The sequence below is a fragment of the Cheilinus undulatus genome, linkage group 5 (assembly GCF_018320785.1).
Source record: "Cheilinus undulatus linkage group 5, ASM1832078v1, whole genome shotgun sequence".
In the NCBI taxonomy this organism is placed as follows: Eukaryota; Metazoa; Chordata; class Actinopteri; order Labriformes; family Labridae; genus Cheilinus; species Cheilinus undulatus.
In genome coordinates, this window is record NC_054869.1 from 21518571 (window position 1) to 21531238 (window position 12668).

General features: G+C 37.7%; 1 protein-coding gene across 1 annotated transcript in view; it reads right to left on the bottom strand.

Annotated features, from left to right (window-relative positions):
* The window catches only part of pip5k1bb (phosphatidylinositol-4-phosphate 5-kinase, type I, beta b), a 55009-nt gene extending 49061 nt beyond the window's left edge, over window positions 1-5948 (bottom strand). Inside the window, exon 1 of the mRNA XM_041787262.1 lies at window positions 5746-5948. The gene's annotated coding sequence lies outside the window, so the exon portion shown is untranslated. The remainder of the gene's footprint in view (window positions 1-5745) is intronic.
* Between the last annotated feature and the right edge of the window lie 6720 nt (window positions 5949-12668).

The following is a 12668-nucleotide window of genomic DNA, read 5'->3' on the forward strand; positions in this document are numbered from 1 at the left end:
ATACTTAATACTCCAGTATTTTTTTAAATAACCAATTTTTGATACCAAAATACAAACAACAACAAAACACTCTCTGCTATTTTGATAGTCCAGAGTACTGAAAAGCACCAAAGCCTTAAAAACTTTGAAACAATTCCCTTAAGAGCTTGAACGTAGATATGAAAATAAAAGACATGCTCCTCTTTTGTTGCATCTGGTAAAGTTTACGGTACATTTACTATGTGAAAAGTATTCTGCAGGACATTTTGTTTTACTGCACATTTTTTATCACCTAGGCTGAACATTGATCATGGTAGTGATAATAAAAGACAGTTGACTATGAAGTCCTGGTGGCTATCAGTTGTATGTGGTATGTGCTGACATGAGTGCAGCGTGGCTGATGAATGAGGACAATAAAACAGATAAAAGACAGAGAGCAGCTCACTCTGTGCTGAGGTAGAGGTGTGAAACAACTGAACACAAGTGTGGAGGCTAAACTACCCAATAAATACACAAGGGGATTTAATCTTACCCCTGTCCTATTCATCTTCTTCTTCCCCAACAGCAGCATCTTCTACCACTAGGGCTGAGTGAATATGGGATGGAAAAGGACCCTGGAATCAAGAGTTACCTATTTACCATCAACTGCAATTGTGATGAGCAATGAACTGCTTTTATCAATCCAGTAAAGGACATTGTAAACAAGCACTCAGTGACAGCTGAGATGGGTGAAAGCCCCACACAACTTTGAGTGGGGAAAGTGGTACATATGGAGATGGATGGATCTATCAGTCATTTCACTTAGTCTGCAAGTTAAACAATATTCTTTTAGGTCTTTAAACAAAATTTATTGTTATTATATTATACTGTTATACTTATCCAATCATTTAATATTTTGGGGTGCGTTTTATGGACAACTATCTAATTTTTGCCATTAATTGGCAAAACTAGATCATCCATTAAAACGTAATCACATATAACACAACATGCTAATCACATGTTTAATCTTAGGTCATCCAACAACTTATTCTAATTAAATCACTGTACACCAAAAAACATGCTCCAGTAGGACCTACAAAGAACAAATCCTAACTCCAAAAAAGCTGGGATGCTTTGTGAAATGTGAATAAAAACAAAACATTGCTTTGCAAATCCATTTCAGGCTATATCCAGTTGAAAATAACACATGACAAGATACTTAATGTTCAAACTGATAAACTATGTCTTTTAAAGAATAACTAACAATTTCTTGATTTTATGCCCGCAAAATATTCCAAAAAAAGTTGGAACAGGGGCAAGACAAGACTGTGAAAGTTGTGGAATGCCCAAAAAACACCTGGAATATTTCAATATTTCACAGGTAAGCAAGTTAACTGGTAATAGGTGCTTGTACTATGATAGGGTATGAAAGGAGCCCTACTGAAAGGTTCAGCCATTCAAAATCAACAAGGATGCTAGGTTCTCCACTTTGTGAAGGACTGCATGAGCAAATAGTCCAACCATTTACAAAAAAATAATTCCTACAGTCCATAATAAAATCAAAAGATCCAGGGAATCTGGAGAAATCTTTTCATGTAAGGGGCGAGGCCAAAAAATGACATTGAATGCTTGTGACCATCAGTCCCTTAGGCGGCACCGCATCAGAAACCAGCATCATTCTGTGATGGATGTTACAGCGTGGACCCTTTAGAAAACCATCGTCACTTACAACAGTACATCACTGCATCTACAAATGTAGTCTACCAAGTAAGGATGAGTGTCGAAAACCGGTACCGATACCTACCGGACCAAAATACAACACAGGTATCATTTCAACCATTCCTTCATTTCAATACCCTGGCATCTGAAATGAAAGGCAAGAAAAAATGTGATGGAATTTGTGTGATTTATGTGTTGAGTTGCTCTGGATTCCTTTTCTTGTCCCATGTTGGACTGGCATCTTATAAAGATATTTCTGCAATTTATTTAAGATACCCTGACAGCCTTTATTCTACCACTGACTTTCAACACATTTTTTTTCCCACAAAAATATTGATTCAGGCACTGTTTATGCATCGACACTGTATATAAAGTATCCATTTAGCACCAGTATAAGAAAAACCCAAACAATACCCAAGCCTATTACCAAGCAAAGCAAAACCATATGTAAACAACTTCCAGAGGTGCCACCAAAATCTCTTGGCCTGAGCTTATCTACGATGATAAGCTCAGGCCTGAGATTATCTACGACTGACCAAAAGTGGGAAAGTGTGCTGTGGTCAGAGGGGGCCCACATTTTAAATTCTTTCTAGATGTTAAATGTATGTGCTCCTGTTTTTCCTTCAATATTCTTTTTCCAAAGTGTTTGGAAACAACAATAACCCTCGTATAAGTGCTGCTGCTTGCTGTGGTGTTTGACTGTAACCGAAGTGATGTGATTAAAGATAACTGAGCTGAAGAATAGAAACAAGAAGAGAATGACGTGGCGTGGAATAACCTGAGATGAGGAGTGCTGGAAAGAAAACAAACACTCTTGTCATGCTTTCAACTCATTGCACCTGGGACACAGCACATTAGCGCTTCTTCGACCCAGAATACAACACTGCAGGCGGGAGTGAGAGAGGATCCTCTGAGGGGGAAACGGAGTTGGTGTAGTAGAAGGAAAGGTTACACTAAACACACAAACAAGACGAGGTGCCGGATTTCATTATCACAACACCTTGAGGCCTTTCTTAATCCGAATATCTCCCACGTAACCAGAGCCAACATGAGGCCACACCCTTGTCATGTGTGCATGTGTGGACACATGGGGCAGTCAGTCCACTATCAGGAATCAGAGGGAGCACTGAGAACTACTGTTGAGGCCGCTGACTTATGTAACTGTCTTAATGAGCCTCATATGCCTCTTATTTGTCCTATCACTGTTGATCCCATGCTACAGTATGAGCAGAGTACAGAGTGCTCTTTGACCTAAAATCACAAGACTACACTAAAACCATATAGTTGCTATTTGTCATGCCACCTCTTCACAGGGAGCTCACGAAGCAGAATAAGGGTAAAAAAAAAACCCATCTGGCTCTGTTTGGAAAAAGCAAGGTTAAATAAACAGCACAAAAACTAAGGAAATGTGTGTTTGGGAGATTATTTCTTAGCTGTAACAATGCCTCTTGGCGATGAATCTTATATTGTTAGAAAGCCTGTTCATTTCCCTTTTAAATGGTACTGCATTTATAAGGAACATGCATTTGTGGGATGAGCAGCAGAGCTGAGTATGTGGGTTGTGCCCATGAAAAAAATGCCTGTTCTTCTCTGCCAATGCCGAACAGCTTTTTCTGCCTTTGACTCTTGTTTGGTGTTGATTGGTGGATTGCAGTCTGAAAAAAAGATGTGGCCTTTTTTTTATGGGCACAACCCACATACTCAGCTCTGCTGCTCATCCCACAAATGCATGTTCAATAAAAATATGGCAAACAGAATTAAACAGGCTTTCCAATGGTTTAAGTTTTAATGACAACAAGCATTGTTACAACAAAGAAATAATCAACCAAACAAACATTTCCTTACTTTTTGTGCTAAGTTTACTAGTATATAAATGATTCCATCAGAGTCATCATTTCAACCCTAATCAAAGAGGGAATTTATCTGCCAGAGTTTAAATGTGAATATGTTGATAAGGTTTTGGCTCCACATCACTGTGACACTCCTGCTGCCACTCAAATGGAAAACATTGCATAATACACTGCGGCTCACTCTGACAAGCAACTTATCAGTGCAAGGGCAGAAGGCAGCACAGCACAGGAGCTCAGGTGTTTGTCCCAAGGAGAGAGGAGGAGGGGATTTGCATGAGCTGTTTTCCCTTTCAAAAATCCTCTGCGCCAAGCTGACCAACCTGACCCAAGCTGGACCAATTACCCTGCCGCCCAGTCAAACGAGGAACAAACAGGAAGCTCCTAACAGAAACCACAGGCTCACAATGCTGTGTGACACCTTATCCTCATCCTGAAGCCTAGCTGTGAAACAGACAGACTTTTACGGTCATTTTTTTGTCTCCAAATAAGCAAAACCCCAGTATGTAGGTTATATATAAGAGTCATTAGTTTGTGGATCTATTCACATCTGTGAAAAAGAGATAAAAAAGTCTACAACATGCAAGACTGTAACAGGGTAAAATGAGATGCAGGATGTAGCTGGTATATCCAGGATGTTTTCCTCTGTATCCAGATGTTTCAAGCTTGCTTGAAAGGGAGGTTAAACTAGAGAAAAGGCAAACAACAATCAAGATCATCAAATCATTGACTCTGCTTGCCTCTCTCAGAACTACATAAAACTCGCCCCCTGAAACAATAACATTATTTTCCAAGTCAAAATTAAGTTTTTTCCAATTATATAAGATTTTAATCAAGCAGCTGATCTATTATTGAGTAATTAGTCCCGAAAGATCACTTGGCATTACTGCTGTTGAACCTCCCAGCTCTAAATAATCAGAATATCTAAGATAACCACTTATCTCCTGTTTCTGTGCTGGCAGATCTACTTCACAGTGACAGCCTGGCTCTAAATAACTAGGAGAAGAAATGTAACACTTCACTGTCAAGAGCAGTGATAGTGTGATAAATACTGAGGCTCATGCCAGTAAAATGAAGGGACGTTAAGTACAGGATCTCCTAATGTACACAAATAATATATTCGGAAAACCGGTCACTTGGCAACAAGGTAGGCCTACGTGTTGAGCTGGAAGGATTCAGCAAATGTATGATAAGGATTACAAAGGAAGTTAAAAGAGGCCAAAAGTTAATAGTGATAAGAAGAGGTCTAAGCTTTATTGTGAACTCATTCACACCAGAGCCTGACAGTCATTATCTTGATGGTTTAAACCAGAGACTTTCTTCCTTTTTCCCTTGAATGTGTTTCACAATATTCAGATGGCTTGCCTCATTTCCCATCATTCTAGACAGACTTCCAGTTTCTCTGTAAAAGTGCAGGACAGTTACAGGACACAACCAACAGACTTACTCATGAAGAAATCAGTCAAAAGTAAGCCAACCAATAGTACTCATACTCCAACAGCTGTACTGAATAGTTTTATTACAGACGTAATAAAATTTCAGTGTGAACCTGACAGGTGAGAAAGCAGCCCATCAGCCATTGCATTGTCTCACTTTGAAGTTGTTATTTTCAAATCAAACTTTAAAACATATATATTAAATATCATTACTCCTAGGTTACCCGGTCATTCTTGGACAGAAACAAACCAGAAAAAGAACAAATATTTTAAATAATTGTCCTAATTTTACAAATGGTGTAATTTTGTAACTGACAAATTCTTTTCACAATTTTCTTTATCTAATGGAATATTTCCCTATTTTTAAGACAACATGAGAAAATGTGAACTCATTTATTATCAGGTTAAAAAAAAATTCTATTTGGGTAGATTATCTAATATGTGTTTGATTCTTTCTCCAGTCTAGAAATAAAGTCAACAATAATCAGGGTGGGGATTATGACCCATCCAGATGTGTAAAGCAGGTAGTAAACGTTGCTCGTTGTAAGTACCTCGGCATTTACATTGCCTTTACTAGTTGTTTTGTTGACAATGACCAAGTTTAGATTGGTTTTAATGCATCATTTTTAATGTGTAACAGCGGAACGCTAAAAACGCACCAGCAGTTTTTCACCTGTCAAAACACCTGAAGACTGACAAAACATAAACTGAATGCAACGTTGATCTTTTTGAACGTGTATTAACCAGATATCACACTAGCTGAATCAAACTCCCATCAGCCTTACCAGGCAGTCGTCTCCTCTGGATGGTCGTTTAGAAACTGTATTTTCCTGAGTTGCTGCTGCAGTCCTCGCAGGAAACCCTTTCCTCCAAGCAAGTCGATCCCCCCTCTCACATAAACAAATGCGTTGAAGAAAAACTACGCTGTGTGGGTTTCCACCACAGACTGCCCTGTGTACAACTGCAGAGACACTCCTTCACTAAGGGCAGCAAGAAGCCCTGTGTGTCTCCCTACGTCTCTGCCCTGCCCCTTTACATACAAGCACGCCATTCAGTGCGCCACCGGACCGCACCGGACACACAACATGAGAGGCGCGCCTCTCGCGCCCTCTGCAGGCCGGACAGAATGACACATAACTCTTCAGTTTGCACAGCTTCAGGATTTTATTTAAATACCCAAACATGACATAGAAAACGGTTTTCTCGCTTCACATTCAGTTAGCACCAGAGAAATCATCATCTTTTCATAAATATGTCAAAATGTTGTGAGCTCTGGCATTCCCGAGATTATCATTGAGATACATTTTACTTTTAATTTTACATTCATTTTACAATGGCACCATTCATTAATTATGTGGGTTGGTAGGTTTTCCATACAACCCAGGAAGGGTTTCAGTACCTTGTAAAGCATTTAACTTTCATTCCTCAATCAAACAGTCAATTTCTCTGGGGGTCCACAGCTATCAGTGTCAGAGAGCCACAGTCCAAATGGTATGCTAACATTTAATGAATTTTCATTTTGAAGTAATACAATCTGTGTCAATTTCTGGCAAAATTTCTTAACATGGTGTGTTTACTTTTCAGTCTTAATTTACCCAGTAGCGCAATCTCTGGATCCAAGAGACAGTAAACACCCTGCTGTAAGTCCAGACTAATGTCAGGTGGAATATGGGGACATTCCTCTGTGCAACATTTGGTACAAAGGGCCAGTATGCTGGGGTTGTTTTGGATTTACTGTTGAGTTAATCCATAAAATTATATCCATCTATATCTGAAGGAAACACCAAGGACAGAGACAGAGGATGGCCAGAAATACTACATGATGACTGATTATTTGCTTTGTCAGACTTGTGTTGGAATCAGCTGTTGGGGTTGTGTTGCAGGTTGCTTTCTATCCATCTCAATGGGTCACATTTACCCTTGTTACACATTGTTACAGCAATTTTGGACAGTTAAAATCCGATTTCAATCTTACCCTAAGATGACAGTTACTTTATGTTAATAGTTGAAGTACAGGTACATCTCAGAAAATTAGAATATCATGAAAAGTTCAAAACTTCTTGTCACTCATTTCAGAAAGTGAAAGCCATGTATTATAAAGACTCATTACACATAGAATGAAATATTTCAAGCCATTATTTATTGAAATGTTGATGACTATGGCTTACAGATAATGAAAACTCAAAATTCATAATAAATGCTAAGCAGCTCATAGTCCAAACTGCTTATAACTCCTTTATCAAAATAGGAGACAAATAATGTGATGAGACTGTTGAAGTTTAAGCTCCATCATGTTGGGAGGGAGAGGCACGATCACCAGTACCATTGAGAGAAACTGAAAGATTGGAAAACAGCTAAGAATTAACTTATTATCATGTATAACTGATCATACTGTGAGATGATTAAATGTTTACTTACAGCTCGGTGGCTCCCTGAGGGTGCCCATATCTGAAACAGAGTCATTTCAATAATACAGATATGTCAGTGGTATGAAGATAAATAAACACATTTTAACAATTACATGTTCTTATTACCTTGTCCATTTGTGTTGCTGGTCATTTGTCTCCTCTTACAGCATTTGCAATATATTATCAAGGCTATTATGAGGGCCAATAGTACTACTGCTCCAGCTGTGGAAGCAAGATATGAAATATGAAATATGAATATGAAAATTGAAAAAGTACACTCACACACCTACACAAACAATAAATACAACACATTATTTAAAATGTGCCCTCACCTGATATTTGGTTTTCAAGAGACAAATATTTAGCCTTGAGCGAAAGCATGAAGACAAGAGGACTGCTACGTTAAAGCAAGTTGCACTAGTGGCAAAAGTATGATATTTTTCATGTTAATAAAGCTGCAGATGGTAGTAAATACAGTTGGTATTGAAGGAAGATTTAACACTGGCATCCATATACAGTTGTTGATCCGAAAGCAAAGCTTTCAAGGTGCGAGTTCGTAAAATTAAACAGATTTGTTGCGTTTAGAACTCACCTATAACTCCAACAACCTCTTTTTCAGTCAACTCTGGTGTGGTTGGTGATCATGTGAAGATTATAGGAAAAACAAAATGTGTCAATGGTCAGTAAAACACTGAGCAGCATGATTTAGTGTGTATACTGGAAACCTTACCCCTATTGAAAGCACAAACGGTGTTTCCTAGGAAGAAAAGCAAACGATTTTAGTTTGTTTTTTTTATGCAGTAACAAGATGTCTGAAATAACTACTAGAAATGTAATCTGAAAATAAAGACAGATAGGAAAGGACAGATAAATACCTGTACAATTTTTCGTCTCCAGATGCACTCCATCCCCCTCAAATTCACATCCTTTATTTGTATCAGTAGAAACAAATGCCTGACCTGCATGTTGACAGATTTTTTGGGGTGGTGGAAGGCCAGTGCACTCGGGTATTTTAGCGTCTTTCAAGAGTTCTACATCATTACAGTACACTGCTTTCACATCGTCTGCACATCCTGGTTTCTCACAAAAGAACGTGTATATAGATCCATCTGTAACATAAAGCACATAGTTTAAATTTAAAAATTAAATTTGTTATTAACCCTACATGTTTATAACCTGACACGCCAGATGGATTTGTTTCACACATCCACACAAAGCTTCAATAGGAAACGTTTGAAAAAAGGCAGAGGATTTGAAAAAAACTCAGAGTGTGATTGGATGAACGTTCTGTCACCTCTCTACGGGCCAATCAGAGCAACAAAACACGTGACGTAGCAGTTATCGAGCTGCGTGTGTGCAGCTACTAAGGAATAACGCGAACCATGGTGACTATAGACATGTAAGTATTCAACTTTTGTCATTTTTGAAAAGAAAACAACTCATTGCTGTTCCTTGTTCTTCTTTTAACAATGAAATGTTGTCAAGTTCTGATAAAACTGGCGCTTTAGCAGCATCCACGCTAATCTCTTCCTCCATAAATGCACCAGCTCTTGCTGCTGCTTGTTAACGTCACGACTCTGCTGGGCCTGAAAGTGCTGCCCCCCTGTCGCTGATTGGTGCTGTCACTTTCTTATCGGGCCCAAACGTTTCAGATGGGTGCTTAACAAGATGGATTCGCCAGTGAAAAACAAGGACATCTGCTTTGCAAGGTTAACATGTCTGACGAACAAGAGAGGACATGCCTGGAACTTTTTTTCCTGGAGAGCACAGAGCAAGTCCAGCAGCATACAGCAGCACCAACAGGGTCAGTCCTGTGAGGATAAATTTTGATTTACATTACTGATTGCTCTCTGATGACAAGTGAAAAAAATGTCAGAACACTCACCATTCATGGTTTAGATCAGTGCTGAAAGGTTTTGTTGAATAGCAAACAATGCCTTCAACTCTTAATCACAGAGATTTCTCCCAATTTGAGTCCTGTAAAATAAAGTGTTGAATTTCATCTTCTCCATGCTGAGACTTGCCTGTCATCACTTGTATCATGTAATGTCATGTCATGTCTGTTTAACCTTGCAACCTCACACACTTTTAGGGATGTAACGATATGAAAATTTCATATAATGGTTATTGTGACCAAAATTATCATGGTTATCATTATTATCAGGGTATTGTTTAAATGTGCTCAAAATGTTCAAAAGTACTTATACACACACTAAATCTAAGAAAAACTGGTACAGAAAGATAAACTTTCACTGTTTCATGTACCTTAAATAGAAATCAAATGTGCATATAAAAGCAACACTTCCACTTTAAACAAAATAATGTAGCAGAAACATTGAAATACCATAAATAAATAAAGATAAATGTGCATTAAAGATGGCACCTTATGGCCATAAGAGGTACCGGTAACTCTTGTAGATAAAAATACTTTTCTTCGAAGAACTGGTACAGAATGGACACTTTCACTGTTTGGTGTACCTTAGGTTGGAATCAAATGTGCATAAAAATATATTAAACAAAGTAATGTGGATGTAAGAACAATACAACCACATGTAAACAAATCCACAGTGCAAGTGTTTAAAATAACATGATAATATACACAAATCAAATGAACCACACTGATAGTCTATTCTCTCCTTCATGAGAAATAGAAGAAACAAAATAATAATAAATAAGTAATATAAATCTATCTATTATTATATAAAAATATATATTATAAATAGTATTATATATATATATATATATATATATATATATATATATATATATAATATATTGTATTATATTATATTAATATGATATATAATTATAGTAATATCTATCTATCTATATAAGAAATCCCCAACCTGTACAACCTTCTGCCATGTTTTCAAACTGTGCAAGTTGCATTACTGTCACAGAGCGCCGCGGCTTCTCCAGGAATTGAGCAGTATCTCCTTGAGTTTTCAAAGTGCGGTAATCAAACACGGTTTTAACAATAATTAAAATTTGAAACGGTATTACTAACCTTCTCAAATTTTACCATGGTTTATAGTGATATCGATTATCGTTACATCCCTACACACTTTCTTAAATTAAATCACAAAGCCCTAAAAAGGGAAATCTGCTTCCATTCCTCTTTGCAACAGTAAGTCATTGACATTTACGGAACACATTATCTGTTTTGTTTTTTTTTTAATCTAAATCATAACTTTAATTTTGATGGTTCTGTTTTCAGTGAATTTAGGAAATTAGGAATTGGGGAATTTACTTTTGAAAATAAACTCAAGTAAACTTTCACTGGCTTCACTTTGCAGAAGCTTTAAGTGTTGTAGAGTTTTGTGTCAATTTTGGCATAGTACCATGATACAGGTTTTTTTACAGAGAGGGTTGTAGCTTGTGGTAATTTTTCAAGGACTTATATCTCACTTCTATCTCATTATGGAACCAGGTGGAGGGATGGGCAAAATTATAATCAACAAAAATAACAACCTATTGGTATACCAGAGTAAAAAGAACAATATTAAACCTCCTATCAGCTGTGGACTAGCAATCTGGCCTCATAGAGTACCATAATGTAGGCTAACAGAAATTAGTGGTTCTCACTTATTAATGAAGGACGTTTTAGATTAAATCTGTAGCTCTTCTGTGATCTAAAAAATGAAGAAATGTTTAAGTAATTTACCATAACATTGAAATAAACTTTTATAAGTAAAACACCTTAATTCAGAGATCATTTGCTCCGATTAAGGGTACGGCAACTCACTAGGAACATATGTGGGCCAGTTATATTTGTTACCATGTGGTTCTGTGAGCAGAAATAGGAAACATAGGGAGATGCACAGACGTGTTCGGAGTAGCTTAGAGAGTTACACTAGGGAAGTTTTGACGGACTCCATTGTTTTGCACTAGATAGAAAGATATTCACAGATTCGGACTTTCCGCTTTAATAACTCAGTAGAGGATCATCACATTTACAAAACTTACACCTCTTGTCAATCACCATACAGTGGACTGCGAGCTACAACACGATTTTTAACAAAACGAAACGTCTTTGGGGCTTGACAGATTTAATTTTTCTCTAACCTTTTTTGCCAAATTAAGTCTTGTAGTAGAAAGTCCAGGACATGATTGATGTGTGATGTAAGCTTCATGTTACAAAAATGTATAATATTGGAGTTATTAAAGATAATGACATAATTTAGTATCTGAAAAAATCATAGAAATTACATTAAACACTTAATTTTTAAAATAAGTCTTGTAGTATAAAGTAGAAGAGATGATTGATGTTTGGTGTCAGTTTAAAGTCACTACAATGTACAATAGGAGTTGTTGAATATGTTCATTCATTATAGTAATTTGTAGACGGTCCCTTCTCCTCCGATCCCCCGCTGGTCGCGCATAGAGAACAATTAAATCTGTCAAACCCCAAAGACGTTTAGTTTTGATTAAAATCGTGTTGTAGCTCTCAGTCCACTGTACGTGATTGAAAAGAGGTGTAAGTTTTGTAAATGTGATGATCCTCTACTGAGTTATTAAAGCGGAAAGTACGAATCTGTGAATATCTTTCTATCTTTACCTAAGTTCCTTATTGCACTCCGGGCTTATGCTCCATCACCGGGAGCTTTACTTCACTTTGCACAGAGAATCCTTTGCCAACGCGCCAGTCCGTGTTTCATCAGCCTGGCAGTCAATGGACCACACCGAGGTAGGTGAAATTTTCCACAACTTGAGAGGAAATGTCAGGCACTAATATACAAGGAAATCCTTAATATGAACGGAAAACTAACTCTTATGATGGCTAGAAGTAGCCTAAGTCTGTCACATGGCGATGACTGTCCCTACGTGCGTTCTAACCGTGATGCTAAACAATAATTGTGCTAACGACGGTATATAAATAACAAACAGGCAACACAGTTTGCTGAACACATGCAAAAGTAATTTCTACTCACGTTCTCTTTGACCATGGAGGCGATAGCGATCCACCAACTTTTCTGACATTGAATGAATACACACACGAACCTGGTTCACAGGATGCCTGACAGGAAGGTGTTGCTGCCATGACTGGGCGTTGTTTATCACCACTTGGACGGGGGGCTGTTCACCTTAACAATCAGTGATGAGTCATAAAGGCAAAATCTGCATATGGATGCGGTAACTGTTTGATCTTCTGTACGCTAGACATTAAAAGATCCCTCACCATATCATGACAATGAATAAAAATTGATGCTTTTTAATCTGCCATTAATTTGTGCTTGTTAATCCGTGCTTGTAATCGGCCGCGCGGAAACCGAGGGAAGCACAGCCCCATTTTTTTCAGA